The sequence below is a fragment of the Tachyglossus aculeatus genome, chromosome 14 (genome assembly GCF_015852505.1).
Source record: "Tachyglossus aculeatus isolate mTacAcu1 chromosome 14, mTacAcu1.pri, whole genome shotgun sequence".
Classification (NCBI taxonomy): Eukaryota; Metazoa; Chordata; class Mammalia; order Monotremata; family Tachyglossidae; genus Tachyglossus; species Tachyglossus aculeatus.
The window spans coordinates 20,546,951-20,562,854 of record NC_052079.1 but is presented as its reverse complement, the minus strand read 5'-3'; the positions used below and the strand labels follow the sequence as shown (position 1 = coordinate 20,562,854).

The following is a 15,904-nucleotide window of genomic DNA, read 5'->3' as shown; positions in this document are numbered from 1 at the left end:
AGTACTCTCCTCTCTCTTCTCTTTCACTCAATGGTATTTACTGAGCACCTACTGTGTGCAGAGCACTGTATTAAGCACTTGGAAAGTACTCTCCTCTCTTTCATTCACTCAATGGTATTTATTGAGCACCAACTGGGTGCAGAGCACTGTACTAAGCACTTGGAAAGTACTCTCTCATTCATTCATTCAATGGTATTTATTGAGTGCCTGTGTGCAGAGCACTGTACTAAGCGCTTGGAAATTTCTCTACTTGGAAAGTAGAGAAGCAGCGTGGCTCAGTGGAAAGAGCCCGGGCTTTGGAGGCAGGGGTCATGGGTTCAAATCCCACTCCGCCAACTGTCAGCTGTGTGACTCTGGGCAAGTCACTTCACTGGGCCTCAGTGACCTCATCTGTAAAATGGGGATTAAGACTGTGAGCCCCTCGTGGGACAACCTGATCACCTTGTAACCTCCCCAGCCCTTACAGCAGTGCTTTGCACATAGTAAGCGCTTAATAAATGCCATTATTATTATTATTACATTCCTCTCTCCCCCCCTTTCCCCCTAATAGTAATGACGGTATTTGTTAAACGCTTCCCATGGGCCAAGCACTGTTCTAACCGCTGAGGTATTAAGAATGATGATATTTGTTAAGCGTTTACTATGCGCCGAGCACTGTTCTAAGCGCTGGGGTAGATACGAGGCGATCAGGTTGGCCCACATGGAGCTCACAATCTTAATCCCATTTTACAGATGAGGTCACTGAGGCACAGAGAAGCCAAGCGGCTTGCCCAAGCTCACCCAGCAGACAGGTGGCGGAGCCGGGATTAGAACCCACGTCCTCTGACTCCCAAGCCCGTCCTCTTTCCATTAAGCCTCGCTGCTTCTCTTGGAGATGATACACGTTAATTAGGTCGGACGGGGTCCCTGTCCCGTATGCAGCTTCCAGTCTGAGGAGGAGGGAGAAGAGCTCTCCCCATTTTCCAGTTGAGGAAACTGAGGCACAGAGAAGTAAAGTGACCTGCCCCAGGTCACACAGCAATCGGCAGAGCAGGGATTAGAACCCAGGTCCTTCTGACTCCCAGGACTGTGGTCTCTCCGCTAGGCCACACCGCTTCTCGTTGAATGGTTTTTGGAGTCTACAGTCTTCGAAAAAAATATAGTCTAGTAAATGATGTTACAGCACGCCGCTTATATATCTGAAATGATCAAACTGCTGTCAGAGAAAAATTCAATAAATTGCTTTTGTAACTAATAAAACTGTCTGCCGTGTTGGGTTTCTATGATGCTGGCTGATATATGATGTTGGTCTTCTTAACCGCGACGCTGCCTAAAAGAAAATTCTCCCGTCGCGACATCATGCCGTCTTCTCTGTCGTCTCCTGTAGTTCATCCGAAGAAGCCTTCAATTCCACAATCCGGTCCAGCGCGTAAATAAGTTTTTCACAGATATTTAATCGATGTCCACGACGGCTGAGGTGGGAACCGGCCCGAAGAAACCGAGCTACCTTCCCCTCCTAGTGCTTCAGATCCTCCCAGGGCTCGAGAAGCGGCGTGGCTCAGTGGAAAAGGCCCGGGCTTTGGAGTCAGAGGTCACGGGTTCAAATCCCGGCTCCGCCAAGTGTCAGCTGTGCGGCTGTGGGCAAGTCACTTCACTTCTCTGGGCCTCAGTGACCTCATCTGGAAAATGATGATTAAGACTGTGAGCCCCTTGTGGGACAACCTGATCACCTTGTAATCTCCCCAGTGCTTAGAACAGTGCTTAATAAATGCCATTTAATAATAAATATTAAATATTAATAATATTTAATATTATTATATTAATAAATGCCATTATTATTATTATTATTATTTTGCAAAAGATAAAAAGAAGCGTCATTGGAGCAGGAAAACACATCTGACAAAAAGCCACGGGTGTGAATTCAACTGACCAGCACAAGGGCAGTCGGCCTGAGGCTCTCGCGACCCTCAAACTGCGGTTCCGATTGTCATTTATTTTTGCCACCGTTGCAGCAGTAGCAGCACCAGCCAAGGGGGTGTCCATTCAATCGTATTTATTGAGCGCTCACTGTGTGCAGAGCACTGTGCTAAGTCCAGTACCCTGCCCTCGCCGTCCCACCCCCAGCCCTTCTTCCCTGAGAAGCAGCGAGGCTTTGTGGAAACAGCACCGGCTTGGGAGTCGGAGGACGTGGGTTCTAATCCCGACTCCGCCGCTTCTCTGCTGTGTGACCTCGGGCAAGTCACTTAACTTCTCTGTGCCTCAGTGACCTCATCTGTCAAATGGGGATTAAGACTGTGAGCTCCGCGTGGGACAACCTGGTTGCCTTGCATATATATGTTTGTACATATTTATTACTCTATTTATTTTATTTGTACATATCTATTCTATTTATTTTATTTTGTTAGTATGTTTGGTTTTGTTCTCTGTCTCCCCCTTTTAGACTGTGAGCCCACTGTTGGGTAGGGACTGTCTCTATATGTCGCCAATTTGTACTTCCCAAGCGCTTAGTACAGTGCTCTGCACATAGTAAGCGCTCAATAAATACGATTGATGATGATGATGATGCTTAGAACAGTGCTTGGCACGCAGTAAGCACTTAACAAATACCACTATTATTATTTTATCAATCAATCGTATTTATTGAGCGCTTACTGTGTGCAGAGCACTGTACTAAGCACTTGGGAAGTACAAATTGGCAACATATAGAGACAGTCCCTACCTAACAGTGGGTGGTAATAGTGGTAATAATAATATTATTATTATTCATCCTCCCTCCCAGCTCTGCAGCACTTATGTAGATATCTGTAATTTATTTATGTTAATGTCTGTGTCCTACTCTGGGCTGCAAGCTCATGGCGGGCAGGGAATGTGTTTATTGCTATAGTGTACTCTTCCAAGCATTTAAAACAGTGCTCTGCACACTAGGCGCTCAATAAATACGGGTGACTGGATTGGGGAGGGACAGGAGGTGGATGTAGTTGTTAATACCATTGATTGATGATTGATTGATTGAGCCCCTTCCTTCCTCTCCCCCTCGTCCCCCTCTCCATCCCCCCATCTTACCTCCTTCCCTTCCCCACAGCACCTGTATATATGTATATATGTTTGTACATATTTATTACTCTACTTATTTATCTTGTACATATCTATTTATTTTATTTTGTTAGTATGTTTGGTTTTGTTCTCTGTCTCCCCCTTTTAGACTGTGAGCCCACTGTTGGGTAGGGACTGTCTCTATATGTTGCCAATTTGTACTTCCCAAGCGCTTAGTACAGTGCTCTGCACATAGTAAGCGCTCAATAAATACGATTGATGATGATGATGATGATGCTGTTTGATGGCAGCCAACTCTTCCATAAGGGCCCGGCTAACATACTCTCCGCATGGTGACCTCTCTCTCATCTATGTCAACAGCTCAGGGTCACGGTTACAGGGAGGCACCAAGAGTTAGTGCTAACATTCAGTCAATCGTATTTATTGAGCGCTTACCGTGTGCAAAGCACTGTACTAAATACACACTCCCATCCTTCTCAACCGCCATCTTCAACCTGTTTCCTTGACAATAATAATAATAATGTGGTATTTGTTCTGCACTTACTATGCGTTAAGCACTGAAGTTCTAGGGAAGTGTCACCAGTCCATTAGATCTGAGTTCCAGGATGATAATAATAATAATGATTGATTTGTTAAGCGCTTACTATTCATTCATTCAATCGTATTTATTGAGCGCTTACCGTGTGCAGAGCACTGTACTAAATACATACTCCCATCCTTCTCAACTGCCATCTTCAACCTGTTTCCTTGACAATAATAATAATAATGTGGTATTTGTTCTGCACTTACTATGCGTTAAGCACTGTATTAAGTTCTAGGGAAGTGTCACCAGTCCATTAGATCTGAGTTCCGGGATGATAATAATAATAATGATTGATTTGTTAAGCGCTTACTGTGTGCAGAGCATTGTACTAAATACATACTCCCATCCTTCTCAACTGCCATCTTCAACCTGTTTCCTTGACAATAATAATGATAATGTGGTATTTGTTCTGCACTTACTACGCGTTAAGCACTGTATTAAGTTCTAGGGAAGTGTCACCAGTCCATTAGATCTGAGTTCCGGGATGATAATAATAATAATGATTGATTTGTTAAGCGCTTCCTATTCATTCATTCAATCGTATTTATTGAGTGTTTACTGTGTGCAGAGCACTGTACTAAATACATACTCCCATCCTTCTCAACCGCCATCTTCAACCTGTTTCCTTGACAATAATAATAATAATGTGGTATTTGTTCTGCACTTACTACGCGTTAAGCACTGTATTAAGTTCTAGGGAAGTGTCACCAGTCCATTAGATCTGAGTTCCGGGATGATAATAATAATAATGATTGATTTGTTAAGCGCTTCCTATTCATTCATTCAATCGTATTTATTGAGCGCTTACTGTGTGCAGAGCACTGGACTAAATACATACTTCCATCCTTCTCAACTGCCATCTTCAACCTGTTCCCTTGACAATAATAATAATAATGTGGTATTTGTTCTGCACTTACTACGCGGTAAGCACTGTATTAAGGTCTAGGGAAGTGTCACCAGTCCATTAGATCTGAGTTCCGGGATGATAATAATAATAATGATTGATTTGTTAAGCGCTTACTATTCATTCATTCAATCGTATTTATTGAGCACTTACTGTTTGCAGAGCACTGTACTAAATACATACTCCCATCCTTCTCAACTGCCACCTTCAACCTGTTTCTTTGACAATAATAATAATAATGTGGTATTTGTTCTGCACTTACTACGCGGTAAGCACTGTATTAAGGTCTAGGGAAGTGTCACCAGTCCATTAGATCTGAGTTCCGGGATGATAATAATAATAATGATTGATTTGTTAAGCGCTTCCTATTCATTCATTCAATCGTATTTATTGAGCGCTTACTGTGTGCAGAGCACAGGACTAAGCGCTTGGGAAGTACAAGTTGGCAACAGAGACGGCCCCTACCCAACAACGGGCTCATAGTCTACAAGGGGGAGGCAAACAAAGCAAAACATGTAAACAGGTGTCAAGTCATCAGAACAAATAGAATTAAAGCTAAATGCACATCATTAACAAAATAAATAGAATAGTAAATATGTACAAGTAATAAATCTGTACAAGCATCTATAAGGGTGCTGTGGGGAGGGGAAGGAGGTAGGGGAGGAGAGGAAAATGTGTAAAACACTGTTTTAAGCGCCCTCCGCCCCCCAGTATTCATTTATTCAATGGTATTTATTGAGCACTTACTGTGTGCAGAGCACTGTACTAACCGCTTGGAAAGTACAATTCGGCAACAGAGAGAGACAATCCCTACCCAACGACGGGCTCACAGCCTAGAAGGGGGAGGCAGACAACAAAACAAAACAGACCGGCATCGGTAGCAACAGTATGAGCCTGGGGGCTAGAAAGAACAAGCCCAGATGCGCTCAAAATGAGAATTTTGATTTCTTTATTTGGCCTCACTCGCAAACGAAGAATCACGTAATAAGCACACCATCAGGGCCACATAAGCGGGCTCCTCAACATCGTCTAATATACTAGTATAGCCCCTAATCCCTTGTAAAATGGGGATTAAATGCTGATTAGTTTGTATCCACCCAAGCGCTCCAAACAGTGCTTGACACACAAAAAAGCGCTCAGCAAATATAAAAAAGACACGCTCCCTGCTCACAAGGAGCTTACAGACTAGAGAAGCAGCGTGGCTTAGTGGAAAGAGCCCGGGCTTGGAGCCAGAGGTCGTGGGTTCTAATCCCGGCTCTGCCACTTATCAGCTGTGTGACTTTGGGCAAGCCACTTGTCTGTGCCTCAGTTACCTCATCTGTAAAATGGGGATGAAGACCGTAAGCCCCTCGTGAGACAACCTGATTACCTTGTATCTGCCCCAGTGCTTAGAACAGTGCTTGGCATGCAGTAAGCACTTAATGAATACAATAACATTAACAATATCATTATTATGGAGCATAGGAGGGAAGGAAAAAAGTGTCATTTGGAGCCGGTCATGACAGTCAAGGACAGCGATGATGATGAACAAGAACTGTTTTCAGGTGAATGAGAAGTACGTGAAATGTGCAGGGGCAAAAATTAATAAAGAGAACCGTTGAGTAATAAGGTTGGAGTCGAGGACCACACACAGACAACTGTCTACAGGGTAAAACCTGAAGGATAAATCACTATTTTAGGACTTCTGTTCAAGGGACAAGATGACATCAGAGAGAATGTGGAGGGGAAACTGGAAGGGGACCGAAGATGGACAGAGCTACAAAAGCTATGGAAATCATTTTAATCCCAGTGTTTTTAATACATCAGTCACGTATGGATGGTGCCTGGGACTCTCTTTGCACATTTTAGGACCTTTTTTCACGCTCTGGGGGGGAGTGGGATGGAGAGCACACAAAATCGGACACGAAAGATGCGGTTTGGGGGAAGATAAATCCAAATGTGTTTGATGGACTGATTTTTATAAATTGAAAAGTGCAAAAGACACCAGGAGAAACTTAGTAGAGACAACGTTTTAAAAGTCACATCCCGCAGCTGGCCGAGCAGGAGGAAACCCAGGTGGCGGCGAAGCAGGAAAAGTGGGTTGGGAAGAAGTGGCTCTGGAAGAGTAGTCAACCACAGGACCAAGAAATGGGGAATAACAAGGACCAACTTAAAATGGAAAGAAAGGATATATTTTTTATAAGGGGTAATTTTACAAAGGCCTTGGGTTGGGTTCAGTAGGAATGATGCGTAGCAGAGGAGATGAAAGAAACCCCCTGCGGTTTGAACAAGGCGAATCTCAGGGAGACAGAGAGATGTGGTATGGATGACGATGTGTGGGAAAGCAAAGGTCAGAGGCAACACGATGATCAGGGAACTGCAGAGGGATAGAAATAATATTTTGTCAGTGTCAGGTGTCAAGATTTCCGGAGGGCTTGGGCTGAGGAATCGGGGTTTCAGTTGGTATCTACCCCAGTGGTTAGTACCGAGCTTGGGAGAGTATAATACAACAGAATTAGCAGATTCATACCTTGCCCATAACAAGCTCACTCTTAAAAAAACAAACAAAAAACACCCAGAAGGGAAGGGCATATGGATGTTTCAAAAACTAAGCACACGGAATTGACTAAACCTCATTCTGGGGATGAGTTTTTTACGGAAAGGGTGGAAAAAAGAAGGGGTCGGAAGCAGCCCCTCGTATGGATACAATCGGATGAAGAGCTCTGTGGCAAATTGGAAACAAAAAAGATAATCAGGGAACAGTTTAAGAATCTTTAACCTAGGTTTGCTTGTATGAACTGCTCTTAATGTCAAATTAAAAACACACACACACACACACACCAAAAAAACCCAAAAAACGTCTCCAGACCAACCAATTCCAATTCCTTTATATTGGGAGGGGGGAAGATTGCCTTAGGGTGATCGGATACTTGGAGGGGTGCGGGGTGATGGAGCGATGATTAAAAAAAGTGGAGTGAAGAAAGAGATGGTGACAGAAGGAAACCTGAAGAGGATGAGGAGACAGAGGGAAAGTGCTTTAAGGGCACATCAAGTTAGAAATAACTACTCAATTCCAAGACCTTTAAGTCCGTGATATTCTCGTGACCATCCAGTGGACAGGGATTCTTCCTTCCTTACGCTGTCTACTCAAAACATGAACCTTTGAGAAAAAAAACGTTAGAATGCTCATGGAAACTGTAGGTTAACCTGAGCGCCAGACAATACAGGCCAGGATAGCTCATTGAGCGACTAAGACCTGCCCTAAAATCCCTCTCCGGAGCAGTTTTTGGTGCCCCGCTAGAAACTTCCACTATTTAGCCCAAGAATACTCAGGCTGCAGCATCCTACAAGGTTCGGCAGGAGCTGGGTGCCGAAAAATAAACCCCAGCCCCACAGCCCTTAGATAAATATCCTTCTATCGAACAACGGTATTTATCGAAGGCGTAGGTGTGCAGAGCACTGTACTAAGCACATGGGCGAGTACAATACAACATTCGCTATTTCCCCTCTCTGTAATCTATTTTAAGCCCCACCAGAGGCTTTAAACTTTATCCTTGTAGGCAGGGATCACGTCTACTCTACTGCACCGTTCTCTCTCAAGCGATCGGTACAACGCTCTGGACACAGCATGTGTGAGATAAATGCCACCGATTGATTGAAATGAACAAGCCCCACAGCTCTATAACTGCAATTCGGAGCACAGACCTAAAGTGGCAAGAGAAATCATCATCATCAATCGTGTTTATTGAGCGCTTACCATGTGCAGAGCACTGTACTAAGCGCTTGGGAAGTACAAATTGGCAACATATAGAGACAGTCCCTACCCAACGGTGGGCTCACAGTCTAAAAGAAATGAGCTGAGCTTCCAGACCTCAGCACTGGGTTTCCCCAAAGGCTAAGAGAAAACTCTGTTAATCATAAACCTTTCCCCCTTTGAGGAACAAGGTGTGGGGCACATAAACTCTGATAAAATCATGGAAAGAACCTCAGTATTGTAGAATAAAATCCTGGACTCACCCAGAAAGAAAGTTCCTTGAGTACACAGACCCTAGAGGATTGATTCTGACCATGCAAATCAACCATGTTTTTTAGTTAAGCCGTGTTGTTTTGTTAGGTGACCGCTAAAACAAATCCGTACTTTGATTTTTAACACCAGGCACCCGCTGAACCATAAACAGAAAATACTTCATTATCCTCAAATGGAATTTTTCAATTTCAGGTAACTGGTTAAAGGATACGTTATAAAGTGCAAAGATCAATGTCATCACATATTAAGTCCATTTTTCTGACCAGAGGATTTTCCTTTTTTAGAAACTTACATCCCTAGTTTTGTATTAAAAAATATAACTATCTGCATTAACTCCAATGTACTGAATCACAACACAAAACCAAAGTATTTATACAAATACTCAAAAAGTGTCTACGATAAAGAAACACCTCTCTGCCCTAATTTTTTTTCTCCAACCAACCCAAATACACAGTATTTAGTCTTCCTACTCTAACCTCTAGCTAAGATTCCTTTGGCTCTTTGTCTCTCAGTGCTCCTAATTTTGTCCCTTTCCTATGTAAGTAAATCTTGGTTGGTCTGATTTACAATCAAGTTTAATGACATTCTACCCTACCATTCCTTCTTAATCTGAATTATAGTTAGGGTGATAGTCCATGGACTGCTGTTTGACACATTTAATACTTCCCACCCTAGAAAACGTAAAAGCAGCATTAGCGAGCGAATAGAGACCAGGCCCGGGAATCAGAAGGATCTGAGTTCTAATCCTGGCTCCACCACTTGTCTGCTTTGTGACCTTGGGCCCGTCACTTCACTTCTCTGTGCCTCAGTTACCTCATCTGCAAAATGGGGATTAAGACTGTGAGCCCCATATGGGACATGACTGTCCAGCCGGATTAGCCGGCATCTACCCCAGTGCTTAGAACAGTGCCTGGCACATAATAAGCGCTTAACTATCATTAAAAAAAAAGACTTTATCCAAAAGAAAACATACACGTTTTTAGAAACACCCCCTATTAACCAGTCCTAATTTAGTGCAACAGTCATCCAGAGAAACTATGGAAAATAGATATAAAAGAGAAGCAGAGTGGCCCCGTGAATAGAGCAAGGGCCCAGGAGTCAGAGGAAATCTTTGAAATCTGAGACTATCTAGTGCATGTATTTGAAATTTCTCAGCAGACAAAACTTGTGGAGAGATTGATCCAAAACTGAAGCTTTGGACGCTTGCGGTTTTCCGCCAGATAAGACAGAAAAAAGGAAAGTTCGAGATTCTGAAATTAATTTTCTCCGCCACTTGTCCGATGTGTGATCCTGGGTAAGTCACTTCACTTCTCTGTGCCTCAGTTACCTCATCTGTAAAATGGGGATTACGCATGTGAGCCCCATGTGGGACTTGGACATGTCCATCCAACCTGATTAGCTTTTATCTACCCCAGAGCTTAGTACAATGCATAGCACATAGTAAGACCTTAAATACCATAAAGGCATATAAAAACGTTTTTACTGCTTAACGTGAGAAGTTTAAACTGGATTCCTACACCAATTCTAAAAACAGCATCACATGAGGCAGTTAAAAAACTTCAATGAATTATACACTGACCGCAAATGGGTATCATGAACATAAATTCTTATCTCCATCACGAAATGAAGATTTTCAATCTCACAGAATTGCATTAATTCCCCTAAAATCTTGGCTTAGACGCTTTTCCAACTCCTTGGAATCTGAGACTATCTAGTGCATGCGTTTGAAATTTTTCAGCAGACAAAACTTGGAGAGCGATGGATCCAAAACTGAAGCTTTGGACGCTTGCGGTTTTCCGCCAGATAAGACGGAAAAAAGGAAAGTTCGAGATTCTGAAATTAATTTTCTTCCACCCCCTTTCGCTTGAGTCAGGTAACACGTCTGTGGGCAGCATAATGGCACCATCATGGGTTGTTCAATTTTTTTCATTCATTCTCTTGCTCCCCAAGGTAGGAGAAACCGAGAGATACCGCGGGGCAGGGGAATACGTTCCGCTTTCCGAAGGATGTGGTGAAGGAGCCGCTTCTCCTCTTTAAAGATCCATCATCATCCAGCTGAAAAGCAGTCCTAACGAGTTCCCGGAGGATGTTATTCAGCGCCTCCAAGTCCCAGCTAGCTTACCAAAGCTGCAGTCGTCCTGGGGTGCAACAACAGAAAAAACCCATGAAAAAGGCAGCAAGCGACCGCGGCGACGTGGGACATCGGGAAGCCGCTGAAAAATCGTAATAGCAACGGCCCCAGAGAAAGACGGCCCTTGCTGCTCGTGAATTGGTCCGATCAAGCGTCGACATCCCGGCCTTGGGTCAAAGCAGATGGCTCAGAGACGGGGGCGGGCCTCAGTCTGGAGAAGACGTCCCCTTCTACCACCTGGGTTTTGCAAGCAGGTGGGACTCAGTCTCTCTGTCCCCCCAAATTTGCCGAGCGGCATAAGTGACTAACTGGCGTCCCTAAGCCAAAAGTGCTTTGCTAACCTCATTAGGCCTGTTGTGTCAAAGAGCAAAGAGGAGGAAGAAAAAAGGATCTGGAAGGGCGTACATATTGACTTCCAAGACGGACACGCTCATAATCGCGGGAGATTTCAATGCAAGAGTGGGTCGTCATATTGAAACATGGGCAATAGTCGACAGATCAGATGGAACTGGTCAGGCAACCTGCCGAATATCGACCTGGAACCAATACGACCTTCTGCCTCTCCAATTCGAGAAAGGCATCCCAGGCGTGCCCACGGCCTGAGAGTGGCACTTTACAGACGACATCCTGGCTCATCGGCCGGACTCTAACGACGTCTAGATCAGCGCGGCCAGGAGTGAGGTCTGAGGGAACTGACCGTCGGCTCTTGCTTCCGACCCCAGCTAGCGATGCCTCCGAGGCAGAAAAAGGTGGCATCCGAACCACCAACAAAACTAAACATCTAGCTGATGGAAAATTAAGAAAATGGAAAGCACTCTGTGACATTACATTTGCCCCGACAGAATCAATCAATCAATCAATCGTATTTATTGAGCGCTTACTGTGTGCAGAGCACTGTACTAAGTGCTTGGGAAGTACAAGTTGGCAACCTATAGAGACGGTCCCTACCCAACAGTGGGCTCACAGTCTAGAAAGAAAAATCAAGCAAGCAGCGTGGCTCAGTGGAAAGAGCAAGGGCTTGGGAGGTCATGGGTTCTAATCCCGGCTCTGTCACTTGTCAGCTGTGTGACTTTGGGCAAGTCACAACTTCTCTGTGCCTCAGTTCCCTCATCTGGAAAATGGGGATTAAGACTGTGAACCCCACATGGGACAACCCGATCACCTTGTATCCCTCCCAGCGCTTAAAACAGTGCTTTGCACATAGTAAGCGCTTAACAAATACCATTATTATTATTATTATTATTATTAGCTACAGGCGTCCCCTCGCCTCTAGACTGTAAGTCCACTGTGGGCAGGGATTCGCTCTCTTTTTTGCTGTACTGTACTTTCCAGGCGCTTAGTACAGTGCTCTGCATACAGTAAGGGCTCAGTAAATACAAATGAATGAATAAGTCAAGGTGAATGGCAAATGGGAGTTTCTCAGAGACTGTTTAGGTGGTAGCCATCATGACTGGAAGTACAGCAAAGGGACACCTGTGGTATTTACTACACATTTACTGTCTGCAGAGCACACTAGTAAGCACTTGGAAGAGTATAATACAGTAGAGCTGGTCATAATTATTATTATGATACCTGTTAAGTATGTGCCAAGTAATGTACTAAACACCAAAGTAGATACAAGATAATCCAGTTGGACATAATCCCTGTCCCTCATGGGGCTCACAGCGATAGCGATACTATTCAAGAAGAAAAGGAAGAAACCATAGGGAATTTCCTGGCTTTCCATTACAGGTAAGATTCTAAACTACAATCTTTTTTTAATCCCCCAGGGTACTTAAGTGCTTACTATGTGCCAGGCACTGTACTAGACACCAGACAATCAGTTTGGACACAGTCCCTGTCCCACGTGGGGCTCACAGCTTTCATCCCCATTGTCTAGATGAGGGAATTGAGGCCCAGAGAAGTGATGTGACTTGCCCAAGGTCACAGAGCAGACAAGTGGCAGAGCTGGGATTAGAACTTCTGACTCCGAGGTTCATTCTCTATCCTCCAGGCCCCCCCGATCCTGAACAGACTATTAGAGAATGTAGTCATCTGGGAATTCCCGGAATCACACTGTGACCCCAGACCAAAGTGCAGACGGGAGAAATTTCCTCTGGAGTACGACAGATACAAGAAATAATAATGATGGTTTTGTTAATCGCTTCTATGAGCCAAGCACTGTTCTAAGTACTGGGATAGACCCAGACTGAGCCCCCTTTTTCCTCTCCTCCTCCCCATCTTCCCCACCCTACCTCCTTCCCCTCCCCACAGCACCTGTATATATGTTTGTACAGATTTATTACTCTATTTTACTTGTACATATTGACTATTCTATTTATTTTGTTAATGATGCGCATTTAGCTTTAATTCTATTGGTTCTGACGACTTGACACCCGTCCACATGTTTTGTTGCCTGTCTCCCCCTTCTAGCCTGTGAGCCCGTTGTTGGGTAGGAACCGTCTCTATATGTTGCCAACTTGTACTTCCCAAGCGCTTAGTACAATGTTCTGCACACAGTAAGCGCTCAATGACTAAATGAATGAATACAGGGTAATCAGATCATCCCGTGTGGGGCTCAAACTGTAATCCTCAATTTACAGATGAGCTGAGGCACACAGAAATTAAGTGACTTGCCTAAGGTCACACAGCGGACAATTTGACACCATCAAAAGGCCATCTCTGAAAAGGGCCAAGTCGATTTTTAGACTGTGAGCCCACTGTTGGGTAGGGACTGTCTCTATATGTTTCCAATTTGTACTTCCCAAGCGCTTAGTACAGTGCTCTGCACATAGTAAGTGCTCAATAAATACGATTGATGATGATGATGATTTGGCTACTTTGAAAAATTCACCAAAAAGGGAACGGTTTATTGAGGAGAAGTGACGATGATGATGGCATTTATTAAACGCTTACTATGTGCAAAGCACTGTTCTACGCTCTGGGGAGGTTACAAGGTGATCAGGTTGTCTCATGGGGGGCTCACAGTCTCAATCCTCATTTTACAGATGAGGGAACTGAGGCCCAGAGAAGTGACTTGCCCTAAGTCACACAGCTGACAATTGGTGGAACCGGGATTTGAACCCACAACCTCTGACTCCAAAGCCCGGGCTCTTTCCACTGAGCCACGCTGCTTCTCGCGGCTAAAGTGCCAAGTTTAATCCTATCCCTCTACCTCCATCCCCTCTCACTTTCTAAAAAACACTTGCTCCCATCCTTCTTCCCTGCCTGACTGCCATCTTCATCCTCTCCCTCCGACGGCTCCTCTCCGCCTACCCTCACATGTGTTCAATTCTCCTCCCCGTGAAAAAATGTCATCTCACCCCACACTGTACTTTGGAATTGTTGTGGAGAAGCAGCGTGGCTCAGTGGAGAGCGCACGGGCTTTGGAGTCAGAGGTCATGGGTTCGACTCCCGGCTCTGCCAATTGTCAGCTGTGCGACTTTGGGCTAGTCACTTATCGTCTCTATGCCTCAGTTCCCACATCTGGAAAATGGGGATTAAGACTGTGAGCCCCCGTGGGACAACCTGATCACCTTGTAACCTCCCCAGCGCTTAGAACAGTGCTATGCACATAGTAAGCGCTTAATAAATGCCATTATTATTATTATTGTGCCGTTCTTTTGCTCCTATTCCGGTCTGAGTCCCTAGAGCGAATAGATTGTATTCCCCTTCATCTCCCACTTCCTTTCTTCTCGACGTACCACAATTTTCCCGTCCTTCACTCCACCTAGACCACACTCTCGGGGGTCATCGATAACCTCTTCCGACAAATTGAATATACTCTTACTCTAATGCTCCTTGACCTCTCGGCCACTATGGACATCGTAAATTACTTCCTCCTGGAGATGCTAACTAATCTTGGTTTCTTTAATACAGTCCTCTTCTGGTTCTCCCCCTACACACCTCTATGGCCACTTTTTCTCAGTCTCTTTGGCTGGCTCAGCTTCCACCTCTCCCCGCCTCACTATGGCTTCATTCGGAGTCTCTTACTCTTTTCACTTTATACTTGGGATGTTCACAGATTAGGATATTCACAGATTAGGAGAAGCAGCGTGGCTCAGTGGAAAGAGCCCGGGCTTTGGAGTCAGAGGTCAGGGGTTCAAATCCCGGCTCGACCAATTCTCAGCCGTGTGGCTTTGGGCAAGTCACTTCACTTCTCTGGGCCTCAGTTACCTCACCTGTAAAATGGGGATGAAGACTCTGAGCTCCCCGTGGGAGAGCCTGATCACCTTGTGCTTGCGCTTAGAACAACAGCGTGGCTCAGTGGAAAGAGCACGGGCTTTGGAGTCAGAGGTCATGGGTTCGAATCCCGGCTCCGCCACATGTCTGCTGTGTGACCTTGGGCAAGTCACTTAACTTCTCTGAGCCTCAGTTACCTCACCTGTAAAATGGGGATTAAGACTGTGAGCCCCACGTAGGACAACCTGATCACTTTGTATCCCCCCAAGCGCTTAGAACAGTGCTTTGCACACAGTAAGCGCTTAACAAATGCCAACGTTATTATTATTATTATTATTATTTGCACATAGCAAGCGCTTAATAAATGCCATCATCATTATTATTATTCTCTGGGCCTCAGTTACCTCATCTGTAAAATGGGGATTAAAACTGTGAGCCCCCCATGGGACAACCTGATCACCCTGTAACCTCCCCAGCGTTTAGAACAGTGCTTTGCACATAGTAAGCGCTTAATAACCACCATCATTATTACTATTGCTATTATTATCTGCTCCCACAATTTCAGCACCTATCTCCAGGTGGGTGATTCCTCAACCTTAACCAGCCCTAACCTCTCTCCCCACCTGTAATCTCCTTCTTCCCTTCCCCGCAGCACATCTCCAAATGGATATCCCGCCGGCACCTTGCGACACTGAACATCTTCCCAACCAAATCCTCTCCACTACTTAATTTTCCACTAATAACCGACAACTCTCTCTCTCTCTGAGCTTGTATCCTTGGCAATATCCTCGAATCCTTACTCTCTTCTAACGCTCACTTCCGTTTGTTACTACATCCTGATATTTTTTCTCCATGATATTTCCTGGATCGACCCATTCCTCTCCATCCAGATGGTTGCTACAATGGCCATCTCCGGGCTTGCCTGCTGTGTTGTGTTATACAGATCCCTTTTTCACCCCTTTTTGCCTACTGTGCTCCTAAATCCTCAACGGTCTTCCTGCCTCAGCTTCTCCAATCTCTACATTAAACCTCCAATGCTCCGATCGTATTCCCAATACAATGTTCAGCATCCCTCTCTCCACTCTT

The 15,904-nt window shown here is 44.7% G+C and overlaps 1 protein-coding gene across 4 annotated transcripts in view; it reads right to left on the bottom strand.

The window, feature by feature from the left end:
• Positions 1 to 1,636: 1,636 nt before the first annotated feature.
• Positions 1,637 to 15,904, bottom strand: part of TMEM19 (transmembrane protein 19) — a 35,258-nt gene continuing 20,990 nt past the window's right edge. The window contains exon 8 of one of the 4 annotated variants that reach the window (XM_038756152.1): positions 1,637 to 1,658. The gene's annotated coding sequence lies outside the window, so the exon portion shown is untranslated. The other 3 variants (XM_038756150.1, XM_038756149.1, XM_038756151.1) reach the window with 3 other exon arrangements.